This window comes from Oncorhynchus keta, chromosome 19, assembly GCF_023373465.1.
Source record: "Oncorhynchus keta strain PuntledgeMale-10-30-2019 chromosome 19, Oket_V2, whole genome shotgun sequence".
NCBI classification, from domain to species: domain Eukaryota; kingdom Metazoa; phylum Chordata; class Actinopteri; order Salmoniformes; family Salmonidae; genus Oncorhynchus; species Oncorhynchus keta.
Window position 1 is genome coordinate 44,395,860 of NC_068439.1, and position 11,967 is coordinate 44,407,826.

The window sequence follows — 11,967 nt, forward strand, 5'->3', positions numbered from 1 at the left end:
AGAATGGGAGAAACTCCCCAAACACAGTTGTGCCAAGCTTGTAGAATCCTATCCAAGAAGACGTGAGGCTGTAATCGCTTTCAAAGGTGTTTCAACAAAGTACTGAGTAAAGGGTCTGAATACATATCTATGTCTTAGTGTTTTATTTTTTTTATAAATTAGCAGAATTTTCTAAAAACCTGTTATGGGGTACTGTTATGGGGTATTAAAACCATTATGGGGTATTGTGTGTAGATGGATGTGGAAAATAAATGATTTAATTTTAAAATAAGGCTGTAACGTAACAAAATGATGAAAAAGTCAAGGGGTCCTCTTTTGGGATGCAACCCAAAAGAGGTTGTTTTGATCCAGAGTCCTGGGCTTGGTGGTTATTAGGCCGTGACCTTTGTCTCATACTAGGAGGTAGCTTGATAAAAACAAAATAAATACACACAGGAAAGAGAATCATTGATAATAAAGCCTCCCGAACTACCTGTCGTAATTTCTCCAAATGTGGTCATGTCAGATAGTATTTTAAAGAGGAGGAAGGTGACAGATATTTTTAAGAATTTGTTTTTCATAATATTTGTTTTTTCATACAATTGGAGTCGGAAGTTTACATACACTTAGGTTGGAGTCAATTAAAACTCGTTTTTCAACCACTCCACAATTTTATTGTTAACAAACTATAGTTTTGGCAAGTCGGTTAGGATATCTACTTTGTGCATGACACAAGTAATTTTTCCAACAACTGTTTACAGATAGATTATTTAACTTAGAATTCACTGTGTCACAATTCCAGTGGGTCAGAAGATTACATACACTAAGTTGACTTTGCTTTTAAACAGCTTGGACAATTCCAGAAAATTATGGCATGGCTTTAGAAGCTTCTGATAGACTAATTGACATCATTTGAGTCAATTGGAGGTGTACCTGTGGATGTATTTCAAGGCCTACCTTCAAACTCAGTGCCTCTTCGCTTGACATCATGGGAAAATCAAAAGAAATCAATCAAGACCTCAGACAAAAAAATTGTCTGTTTCATCCTTGGGAACAAGTTCCAAACGCCTGAAGGTACCACGTTCATCTGTACAAACAATAGTACGCAAGTATAAACACCATGGGACCACGCAGCCGTCATACCGCTCAGAAAGGAGAGGTATGAGCTGAATGGCCGCTCAGCAAGGAAGAAGCCACTGCTCCAAAACCCCCATTAAAAAAGCCAGACTACAGTTTAAAACTGCACATGGGGACAAAGATCGTACTTTTTGGAGAAATGTCCCCTGGTCTGATGAAACAAAAACAGAACTGTTTGGCCATAATGACCATTGTTGTGTTTGGAGGAAAAGGGAGAAGCTTGCAAGCCGAAGAACACCATCCCAACCGTGAAGCACAGGGGTGGCAGCATCCTGTGGGGGTGCTTTGCTGCATGAGGGACTGGTGCACTTCACAAAATAGATGGCGTCATGTGGATGGAACATTTTGTGGATATATTGAAGGAACATCTCAAGACATCAGTCAGGAAGTTAAAGTTTGGTCACATATGGGTCTTCCAAATGGACAATGACCCCAAGCATACTTCCAAAGTTGTGGCAAAATGGCTTAAGGACAACAAAGTCAAGGTATTGTTGTCACAAAGCCCTGACCTCAATCCTATAGAAAATGTTTTGGCAGAACTGAAAAAGTGTGTGCGAGCAAGGAGGCCTTACAATCCTGACTCAGTTAGACCAGCTCTGTCAGGATATGTATGTACGTAAACTTCTGACCCACTGGGAATGTGATGAAAGAAATAAAAGCTGAAATAAATCATTATCTCTACTATTATTCTGACATTTCACATTCTTAAAATAATAATGAACTTATCCTCTCTTATCCTCTGTTTTCATCAAGGCAAAGGGTGGCTATTTGAAGAATCTCAAATATAAAATATATTTTGATTTAATTCTTTTTTGGTTACTACATTATTCCATATGTATTATTTTATAGTTTTGTTGTCTTCACTATTATTCTACAATGTAGAAAATAGTAAAAATCAAGAAAAACCCTGGAATAAGTAGGTGTCCAAACCTTTGACTGGTACTGTAAATCATGAGGCTCATTCGAATTTGTCAACAACAACAGAGTGATCAAATTAAGATACTATATCTGTACACACACATCGCACAATTAACAGATCACATTGCACACATCACACTGCACATATCATACTGCACCTGCACAGATCACATTGCACACTTCAGGTGAAGGATGGTTTTGCTTTTAAGTAAAAATGGACTTCCTCTGCTCTCTATCACACCTGTGTGTGTCAATGTGTCAGTGATGTAGAAACCAAACCAACAGCAATGATATTTAATTATTATTTGCGTTTCATTGAATAATGAAAATAAAGGCTATTCTAAATACCAATTCAGAGATGAAAGCTACCTCAAATTGACAAGTAAAACGTAAAAGGCAGGTGTCCCAGACATATATCAAGCTTAGTCCTGTACTAAAAATATATTTAAATGGAGATTCTCCATTGACCTTGCTTTCTAGTCCAGGACTAGGCTTTAATCGGTGTCTGGGAAACTATCCCATGGTGATGGAGGAATAAATGTAATACTTGGAGATAAGGGTAGCTGTCTTTTCAGGTTTCTCTCTTTGAACAAAGCTGCACACTGAGGGGGGGTATTGTTTTTGTAATGATAGAACTCACAAGTCATCCTTTATTTTCTCACATCCTTTATTTTCTCACATATTTCTCACATATCATATATCAGTAATATGTTTTTGTAATAATAGAACTCACAAGTCATCCTTTATTTTCTCACATATCACTCATATATCAGTTATCCTCTTCTCTTCGAAGATATGACTTTTTTTTTGCACACACAACCATCCAACCTCTGAATGGTTTGTCCTCTGTGGTTCGCCTGCTGCATAAGTTCTGTTATACTCACAGACATGATTCAAACAGTTTTAGAAACTTCAGTGTTTTCTATCCAAATCTACTAATGCATATATTTTCTTCTGGGGATGAGTAGCAGGCAGTTGAATTTGGGCATGCTTTTCATCCAAAATTCCAAATGCTGCCCCCTATCCTAGAGAAGACAGGCTGGTTGCTCCTAAATGCTTGAAAGGGCACCTTCCCTTATCTGTCTACCTGTCATGCTGCACCCTGCCCCTTCATGCCCACACACACAAACACACGCCAGTATTACCCCACTTCTGCTCTCTATACTACCGTCACCAAAGAGTTGATTCTGCCTAACTGCTCTATCTGGCTCAGTGCCAAGTCTGTGTGTGGAGGAGATAGGGGTTTGCTCAAGAGCATGTGCTTGCACGGTGGGAAACTGTACTATTGATGCGCGTTGACTTCACAAGAGGAATGCTGTCCACACATTGAAGCTAGAGGACTGATTAACAGGAGAGGATCTGTGAGTATTTACCATACGTGCTTTGGAATTTGTTTTCAACCGAGTTGCTTCAAGAGAGCTTATATTTTAACATCCATTACGTCTGCCACAGGGCAGATGGGTTTTTTCTACCCATCTCAAATGATTTTACTTGCAGAAATGGAGCGTTGCAGAATCAGAATCTACCTCAGCATCGCCTTTCCAATCAGCTACAAGCTGTACCGGCAGGGCTGCATCTTCTACTTCATCAGCGCCGCCCTGTGGGCTGTGATGCTGTTGGACCTGAGTCTGGGTCTGGTGGCAGAAGGCGGGGTGGCTTTGTGTCCACCTCCAGCCGTAACACGTCAGTCTGCTTTGAGAACTTCATCCAGGACCGGCTAGACCTGCTGCTGCTGCTGCGCTTGGAGGTGGCACTCCTCCTCTTCTGGCTGCCACTGGTTGTGACCACCTTCTACACGCTACGCTGAGTGGCTCTGGTGTGGCGGTCCTGCCCACCATAGGAAAGAATCGCAACCTGGCCACAGCTATCTCCACACTGGCTGAGTTTGTGGTGTGCTACACACCCTACAACGCCTCACACATTGTGGGCTTTGTGCTGCAGTTGAAAGTCCACTAGAGGACTGAGACCATGCTGTCCAGCGCCTGTAACGTCTTCCTGGAGCCTGTGGTCATGCTGATGCGGTCTCCGGCAACGCCCCACGACCTCATGGGAAGGCTCTGTGGAAGGCCCAGCGGATACACCCGGACAAAAGGGTGCCACCGCCATGGTAGCAAATGGACCCTCTGGCAAATGTGTGGGGAGTGGCGTCGCTGACCGACAGTCAGACCGGAGAAGTTAAGTCAGGAATAATCTGCACAAACAAGACATGCAAGATGTGGGACTGGGAAATAGTTAAGGACAAAATTATACTCTATGCTTTCTATGCTCTGAAATAGCTTGCTTTAGAAAGCTCTTGATAACAAACCACAGTGATCATATGAAGAACCTTTTGTTGCTTATGAGAGGTGGAAAAATTTTTACAGGTGGAAAGGACATTTACCAAAAGTGTTCTGAGATGAGCCAGTGTTGAGCCCTCTACTGTGATGGTCTGGTCTGGATTGCGCCACCAAGAGTGAGGGCAGGAGGACTATTATCAGCTGAGTGACTAATTACAATGGAGACGTTGTTTAAAAAGTCAGATTCATAAAAATAGTTTGAATGTATTCCAGTATATTTTTCCATTTACTGTAAGAAACTGGGTATTTTTCTTTTTTTCTTTTTTTCTTTTAATTTTACCCCTTATTCGTAGCCATTATCCATTTCCTTTGTACAGGTGTTGTAACGGTCGTCGTATGAAGGAGAGGACCATAGCGCAGCGTGGTAAGTGTTCATCTTGATTTTTAATTTTTGAATGAACACTGAAACAAAAACAATTAAACGACAAACGGACAGTCCTGAACGGTGAAATAAAACACCGGACAGAAAATAAACACCCACGAAACACAAGTGGGAAAAGGCTACCTTAAGTATGATTCTCAATCAGACACAACTAACGACACCTGCCTCTGATTGAGAACCATACCAGGCCAAACGCAAACACAATATAGAACATAGACAACCCACCCAACTCACGCCCTGACCATACTAAAACAAAGACATTATAAAATAACTAAGGTCAGAACGTGACAGGTGTTCCTGAAAATAATCTTCAAACACTTCCGTGCTTCTACACCTGCATTGCTTGCTGTTTGGGGTTTTAGGCTGGGTTTCTGTACAGCACTTTGAGATATCAGCTGATGTACGAAGGGCTATATAAATAAATTTGATTTGATTTGACTTCAATAGAAATGAAAGAAGTAGCAGAACTTTGTAATTATAAATCTACCATGTAATATCTTAGTTTGGAGTCATGACAGGAAGTGAATGAGACAGCAATGTCAGCTGAGATGTTAATTGAATAATTCCGTTCAGATAGCTGTCTCCAAACAGTTTTGTGTTGAAACGTCAGTATATCATTATGCTCTCCTCTCTCTTGTAATGACTGCAGCGCTAACAGTACCTGCCAATATAATGCCAGCAGATCACATTCCATGCGGCTTTGCACTGTTCGTCCACATCACCATCTTCCAGATCGAGGTACCTGCCAAAACCCATCGAGATTCTGCTACCCAACCTGACCATCTCCGATCTCATCTTCCTCGCCTTCCTGCCCTTCAAGATGAAGGAGGCTGTTGATGATTTGAACTGGACCCTCCCTTACTTCCTGTGTCCAGACACTCCACTATCTATAACAGCACTCTCCTCCTGACCCCGGCAAGTGTGGAGCACTTCCTCAGTGTGGCGTATCCCGTAAGATTTAGAGCACCAGGTAGGGTTGTCCACACACAGTGGGCCTGTGTAGTTTTGTGGATCCTTTCCCTTGCCCACTGCAGATGCCAACAACACAACCTGCTATGGGAATTTCACAGATGTCCATCTTATTACCTGTCTGCCGGTACATTTAGAGATGTCCCTGGTTCTCTTTTTATTTATTTAACCTTTATTTAACTAGGCAAGTCAGATAAGAACAAATTCTTATTTACAATGACGGCCTACCCTGGACAAACCCTAATCCGGACGGCACTTTGCCAATTGTGCGCCATCCTATGGGACTCCCAATCACGTCCTTTATGATACAACTTGGAATCAAACCAGGGTCTGCAGGGACGCCTCTAGCACTGAGATGTATTTTCTTAGACCGCTGCGTCACTTGGGAGCTCTTCTGTGTCCACTCCCTGATCAGCAACTTCTGCTACGTCGACTTCATCCGTATTATGTCTTGGTTGCGCAACATCGGCCGGAAACCGGCACCTGCGTGCCATCGGGCCGGCGTTGAGGACTCTGATGGTTTTTGCCTTCTTCTTTGGGTCATACAACACGTCCCATGTAGTGGAGATCATGCAGAAAAAAGTCTCTATTTGGCACAACAAGGCCATCCTGCTCACCACCTTCAATGCCTGTCTGGACCCCATTTTGTTCTACTCCTCAGCTGTTACGAGCAGCCTCTACCTGAAGAGAATCAAGGCTAAGATCAATCCGAATGCCACAGCCGTCCATGCTGGTAATACACCAGACCCTATGGACACCACCCACTCGTCCAGCCAGAGGTTTGACGCTGCTGCTGCAAAGGGGTCAAATGACACCTCACAGTGAATAGTAAATCAGTGTTGTCCATCTGTACAATGTAAACATGAAGCATTGACATTGTGCATTTTCACAATGTGATATAGAATTCTGATATCATTATTCAAATAAAATAAAATAAAATAAATGTATAAAGCCCTTCTTACATCAGCTGATATTTCATAGTGCTGTACAGAAACCCAGCTTAAAACACCAAACAACAAGCAATGCAGCTGTAGGAGCATGGTGGCTAGGAAAAACTCCCTAGAAAGGCCAGAACCTAGGAAGAAACCTAGAAAGGAACCAGGCTATGAGTGGTGGCCAGTCCTCTTCTGGCTGTGCCGGGTAGAGATTATAACAGAACATGGCCAAGATGTTAAAATGTTCATAGATGACCAGCAGGGTCAAATAATAATAATCACAGTGGTTGTTGAGGGTGCAACAGGTCAGCACCTCAGGAGTAAATGTCAGTTGGCTTTTCATAGCCAATCATTGAGAGTATCTCTACCGCTCCTGCTGTCTCTAGAGAATTGAAAACAGCAGGTCTGGGACAGGTAGCACGTCCTGTGAACAGGTCAGGGTTCATAGCCGCAGGCAGAATAGTTGAAACTGGAGCAGCAGCACGGCCAGGTGGACTGGGGACAGCAAGGCGTCATCATGCCAGGTAGTCCTGAGGCAATGTCCTAAGGCTCAAGTCCCCCGAGAGAGAGAAAGAAAGAATTAGAGAGAGCATACTTAAATTCACACAGGATAAGACAGGAGAAATACCCCAGATATAACAGACTGACCTTAGCCCCCGACACATAAACTACTGCAGCATAAATACTGGCTGAGACAGGAGGGGTCGGGAGACATTGTGGCCCCATCCGACAATACCACCAGACAGGACCAAACAGGCATGATATAACCCCACCCACTCTGCCAAAGCACAGCCCCCACACGACTAGAGGGATATCTTCAACCACCATATTACCATCCTGAGACAAGGCCGAGTATAGCCCACAAAGATCTCCGCCACGGCACAACCCAAGGGGGGCGCCAACCCAGACAGGAAGATCACATCAGTGACTTAACCCCCTCAAGTGACGCACCCCTCCGTGGGACGGCATGGAAGAGCGCCAGTGACTCAGCCCCTGTAATAGGGTTAGAGGCAGAGAATCCCAGTGGAGAGAGGGGAACCGGCCAGGCAGAGACAGCAAGGGCGGTTCGTTGCTCCAGTGCCTTTCCGTTCACCTTCACACTCCTGGGCCAGACTACACTCAATCATAGGACCTACTGAAGAGATGAGTCTTCAATAAAGACTTAAACGTTGAGACAGAGTCTGTGTCTCTCACATGGGTAGGCAGACCATTCCATAAAAATTGAGCTCTATAGGAGAAAGCCCTGCCTCCAGCTGTTTGCTTAGAAATTCTAGGGACAGTTAGGAGGCCTGCGTCTTGTGACCGTAGCGTACGTGTAGGTATGTACAGCAGGACCAACATGGAAAGATTTGTGTAGAGAGGCTAGCACTGGAGTAATATTATCAGTTTTTGGGGTTCTAGTCAAGATTCTAGCAGCCGTGTTTAGCACTAACTGAAGTTTATGTAGTGCTTTGTGCAGGTATCTGGAAAGTAGAGCATTGCAGTAGTCTAACCTAGAAGTGACAACAGCATCGATTCATTTTTCTGCATCATTTTTGGACAGAAAGTTTCAGATTTTTTTCAATATTACGTAGATGGAAAAAAGCTGTCCTTGAAACAGTCTTGATATGTTCGTCAAAAGAGAGATCACGATCCAGAGTAACGCCGATGTCCTTCAGTTTTATTTGAGACGACTGACGATTGTCAGTTTCTTGGGACCTAGAACAAGCATCTCTGTTTTGTTCGAGTTTAATAATAGAACATTTGCAGCCATCCACTTCCTTATGTCTGAAACACAGGCTTCCAGCGAGGGCAATTTCGGTGTTTCACCATGTTTCATCGAAATGTACAGCTGTGTGTCATCTGAATAGCAGTGAAAGTTAACATTATGTTTCCGAATGACATCACCAAGTGGTAAAATATATAGTGAAAACAATAGTGGTCCTAAAACAGAACCTTGAGGTACACCAAAATTTAGGAGGACAAACCATCCACAGAGACAAACTGATATCTATCCGACAGATAAGATCTAAACCAGGCCAGAACTTGTCCATGTTGACCAATTTGGGTTTTCAATCTCTCCAAAAGAATGTGGTGATCGATGGTATCAAAAGCAGCACTGATGTCTAGGAGCACGAGGACAGATGCAGAGCCTCGGTCTGACGCAATTAAAAGATCATTTACTACCTTCACAAGTGCAGTCTCAGTGCTCTGATGGGGTCTAAAACCAGACAGAAGCGTTTTGTATACATTGTTTGTCTTCAGGAAGGCAGAGAGTTGCTGCGCAACAGCTTTTTCAAAATTCTTTGAGAGGAATGGGAGATTTGATATAGGCCGATTGTTTTTTATATTTTCTGGGTCAAGGTTTGACTTTTTCAAGAGAGGCTTTATTACTGCCACTTTTAGTGAGTTTGGTACACATCCGGTGTATAGATATCCATTTATTATGTTCAACATTTCATTTGATCTGATTGTCTGGTTACCATAATGTCTTAGTGACCCTGGGATACTGAATAGGTGACTTTGAAGAAAATTGTGAAAGGGACTGTATCCTGTCTAATTATTGATACCTCAGGTTAGTATATTCAGAATGTTGTGTTTGAGTATTCTAATGACAAACTCACCTCCATGGATCTTAAGTATATATAGCCACAAAGACCCCAAAGTCATCCGACTGATCCTCAAACGTACTGGCAGCACAAAGTGATGCTGATAGTCAGACTGACAAATGCCTGTGATGTGGTATGCGGTGAAATACTTATTAAGACTTATAAATATCATTATGTAATTTCATTGCTTTTCTCTATTGTCATTAGTTGAAAATGCTGGTTCCAATCATTTATGAGCCTGTATAGTGAATGCAGTGTAAATGTGATTGACCCCCATCACCAACCCTTTGTTATTAATAGCCAGTTAGTCACTTAGAATATCATCAGGACTAGAGCATGCGAGACTTGACTCTTTAAAAACATTTATTCATGGGAGTTTTTAAAAAATGTTGTAGTGTGAATGAGAGACATTTGTCTTCACAAAATGTAACAAACTCACATTTTTGTGTCTCGTGTTTTCTTTTAAGCATACCACATGATCAAATGAGTCCCTAACATTGGTGCAACTCTTTAACTATTGACTCTGTCATCTGGTGGGCAGAAACGGATGATTCCCAAATTATTTCTATATCTAATATTTTCACAATCAAGTCACAATGATTTAATGGCTGACCAACTGTATCTGCCATGTCTTTTTTATACTGATCTTAAGGATCCACCCCTTTAAAAAAATATAATCGCCTAAAATGACATACCCAAATCTAACAGGACCTGAAGCAAGGATATGCATATTATTGATACCATTTGAAAGGATATGCTTTGAAGTTTGTGGAAATGTGAAATTAATGTAGGAGAATATAAAACATTAGATCTGGTAAAAGATAATACAAAGAAAAAAACATGTTTTTTTTTTTTGTCCATCTTTGAAATGCAAGAGAAAGGCCATAATATATTATTCCAGCCCAGGTGCAATTTAGACTTTGACCAGCAGAGCAGTGTATGCACAGCAGTGTATGTGCAAAGTTGTAGACTGATTAAACTATCAACGGGACATTAAAAACTTTAACATCTTATGCTTCAAGGAGTCGTGGCTGAACGACAACAATATCAACATATAACTGGCTGCTTATATGATGTACCGGCAGGATAGAACAGCGGTTTCTAGTAAGACAAGTGGCGGCAGTCTATGTATTTTTGTCAACAACAGCTGGTGCACGATATCTAAGGAAGTCTCGAGCCATTGCTCGTCTGAGGTAGAGATTCTCATGATAAGCTGCAGACCACATTATCTCATCTATATTCTTTGTAGCTGTTTACATACCACCACAGTCAGAGGCTGGCACCAAGATAACATTTAATGAGCTGTATTCCACCATAAGCAAACAAGAAAACGTTCACCCAGAGGCGACACTCCTAGTGGCCGGAGACTTTAATGCAGGAAAACTTAATTTGACCTAATTTGTATCATCAATATGTTAAATGTGCAAACATAGGGAAAAGTACTCTGGACCACCTATACTTCACACACAGAGATGCATACAAAGCTCTCCCTCACCCTCCATTTGGCAAATCTGACCATAATTCCATCCTCTTGATTCCTGTTTACAATCAAAAACTAAAGCAGAAAGCACCAGTGACTAGATCAATAAAAAAGTGGTCAGATGAAGCAGATGCTAAGCTACAGGATTGTTTTGCTAGCACAGCCTGGAATATGTTCTCTAATGGCATTGAGGAGTACACCACATCTGTCATTGTGTTCATTAATAAGTGCATCGATGACGTCGTCCCCACAGTGACCTTATGTACATACCCCAACCAGAAACCATGGACTACAGGCAGCATCCGCACTGAGGTAAAGGCAAGAGCTGCCGCTTTCAAGGAGTGGGACTCTAACCCGAAAGCTTATAAGAAATCCCGCTATGCCTTCCGACGAACCATCAAACAGGCAAGCGTCAATACAGGACTAAGTTTGAGTCATACTACACCAGCTCTGACACTCGTCGGATGTGGCTGGGCCTGTAAACCATTACAGACTACAAAGGGAAGCACAGCCGAGAGCTGCCCAGTGACACGAGCCTACCGGACGAGCTAAACTACTTGTATGCTCACTTCGAGGCAAATAACACTGAAACATGCATGAGAGCACCAGCTGTACCAGAAGACTGTGTGATTAATCTCTCCACAACCGATGTGAGTAAGACCTTTAGACAGGTCAACATTCACAAGGCCGCAGGGCCAGACTGATTACCAAGACGTGTACAGTGAGCATGCGCTGACCAACCACGTGTCTTCACTAACATTTTCAACCTCTCCCTGACCGACTCTGTTGTACCAACATGCTTAAGCAGACCACCATAGTGCCTGTGCCCAAGAACACTAAGGTAACCTGCCTAAATGACTACCGACCCGTAGCACTCACGTCTGTAGCCATGAGGTGCTTTGAAAGGCTGGTCATGGCTCACATCAACACCATCATCCCAGAAACCCTAGACCCACACCAATTTGCATAGCGCCACAACAGATCCACAGATGACGTAGTCCCTATTACACTCCACAATCCCTTTTCACACCTTGACAAAACGAATACCTACAGTTGAAGTTGAAAGTTTATAAATATTTTCTGGAATTTTCCAAGCTGTTTAAAGGCACAGTCAACTTAGTGTATGTAAACTTCTGACCCACTGGAATTGTGATACAGGGAATTATACGTGAAATCATCTGTCTGTAAACAATTGTTGGAAAAATTACTTGTGTCATGCACAAAGTAGGTGTCGTAACCGACT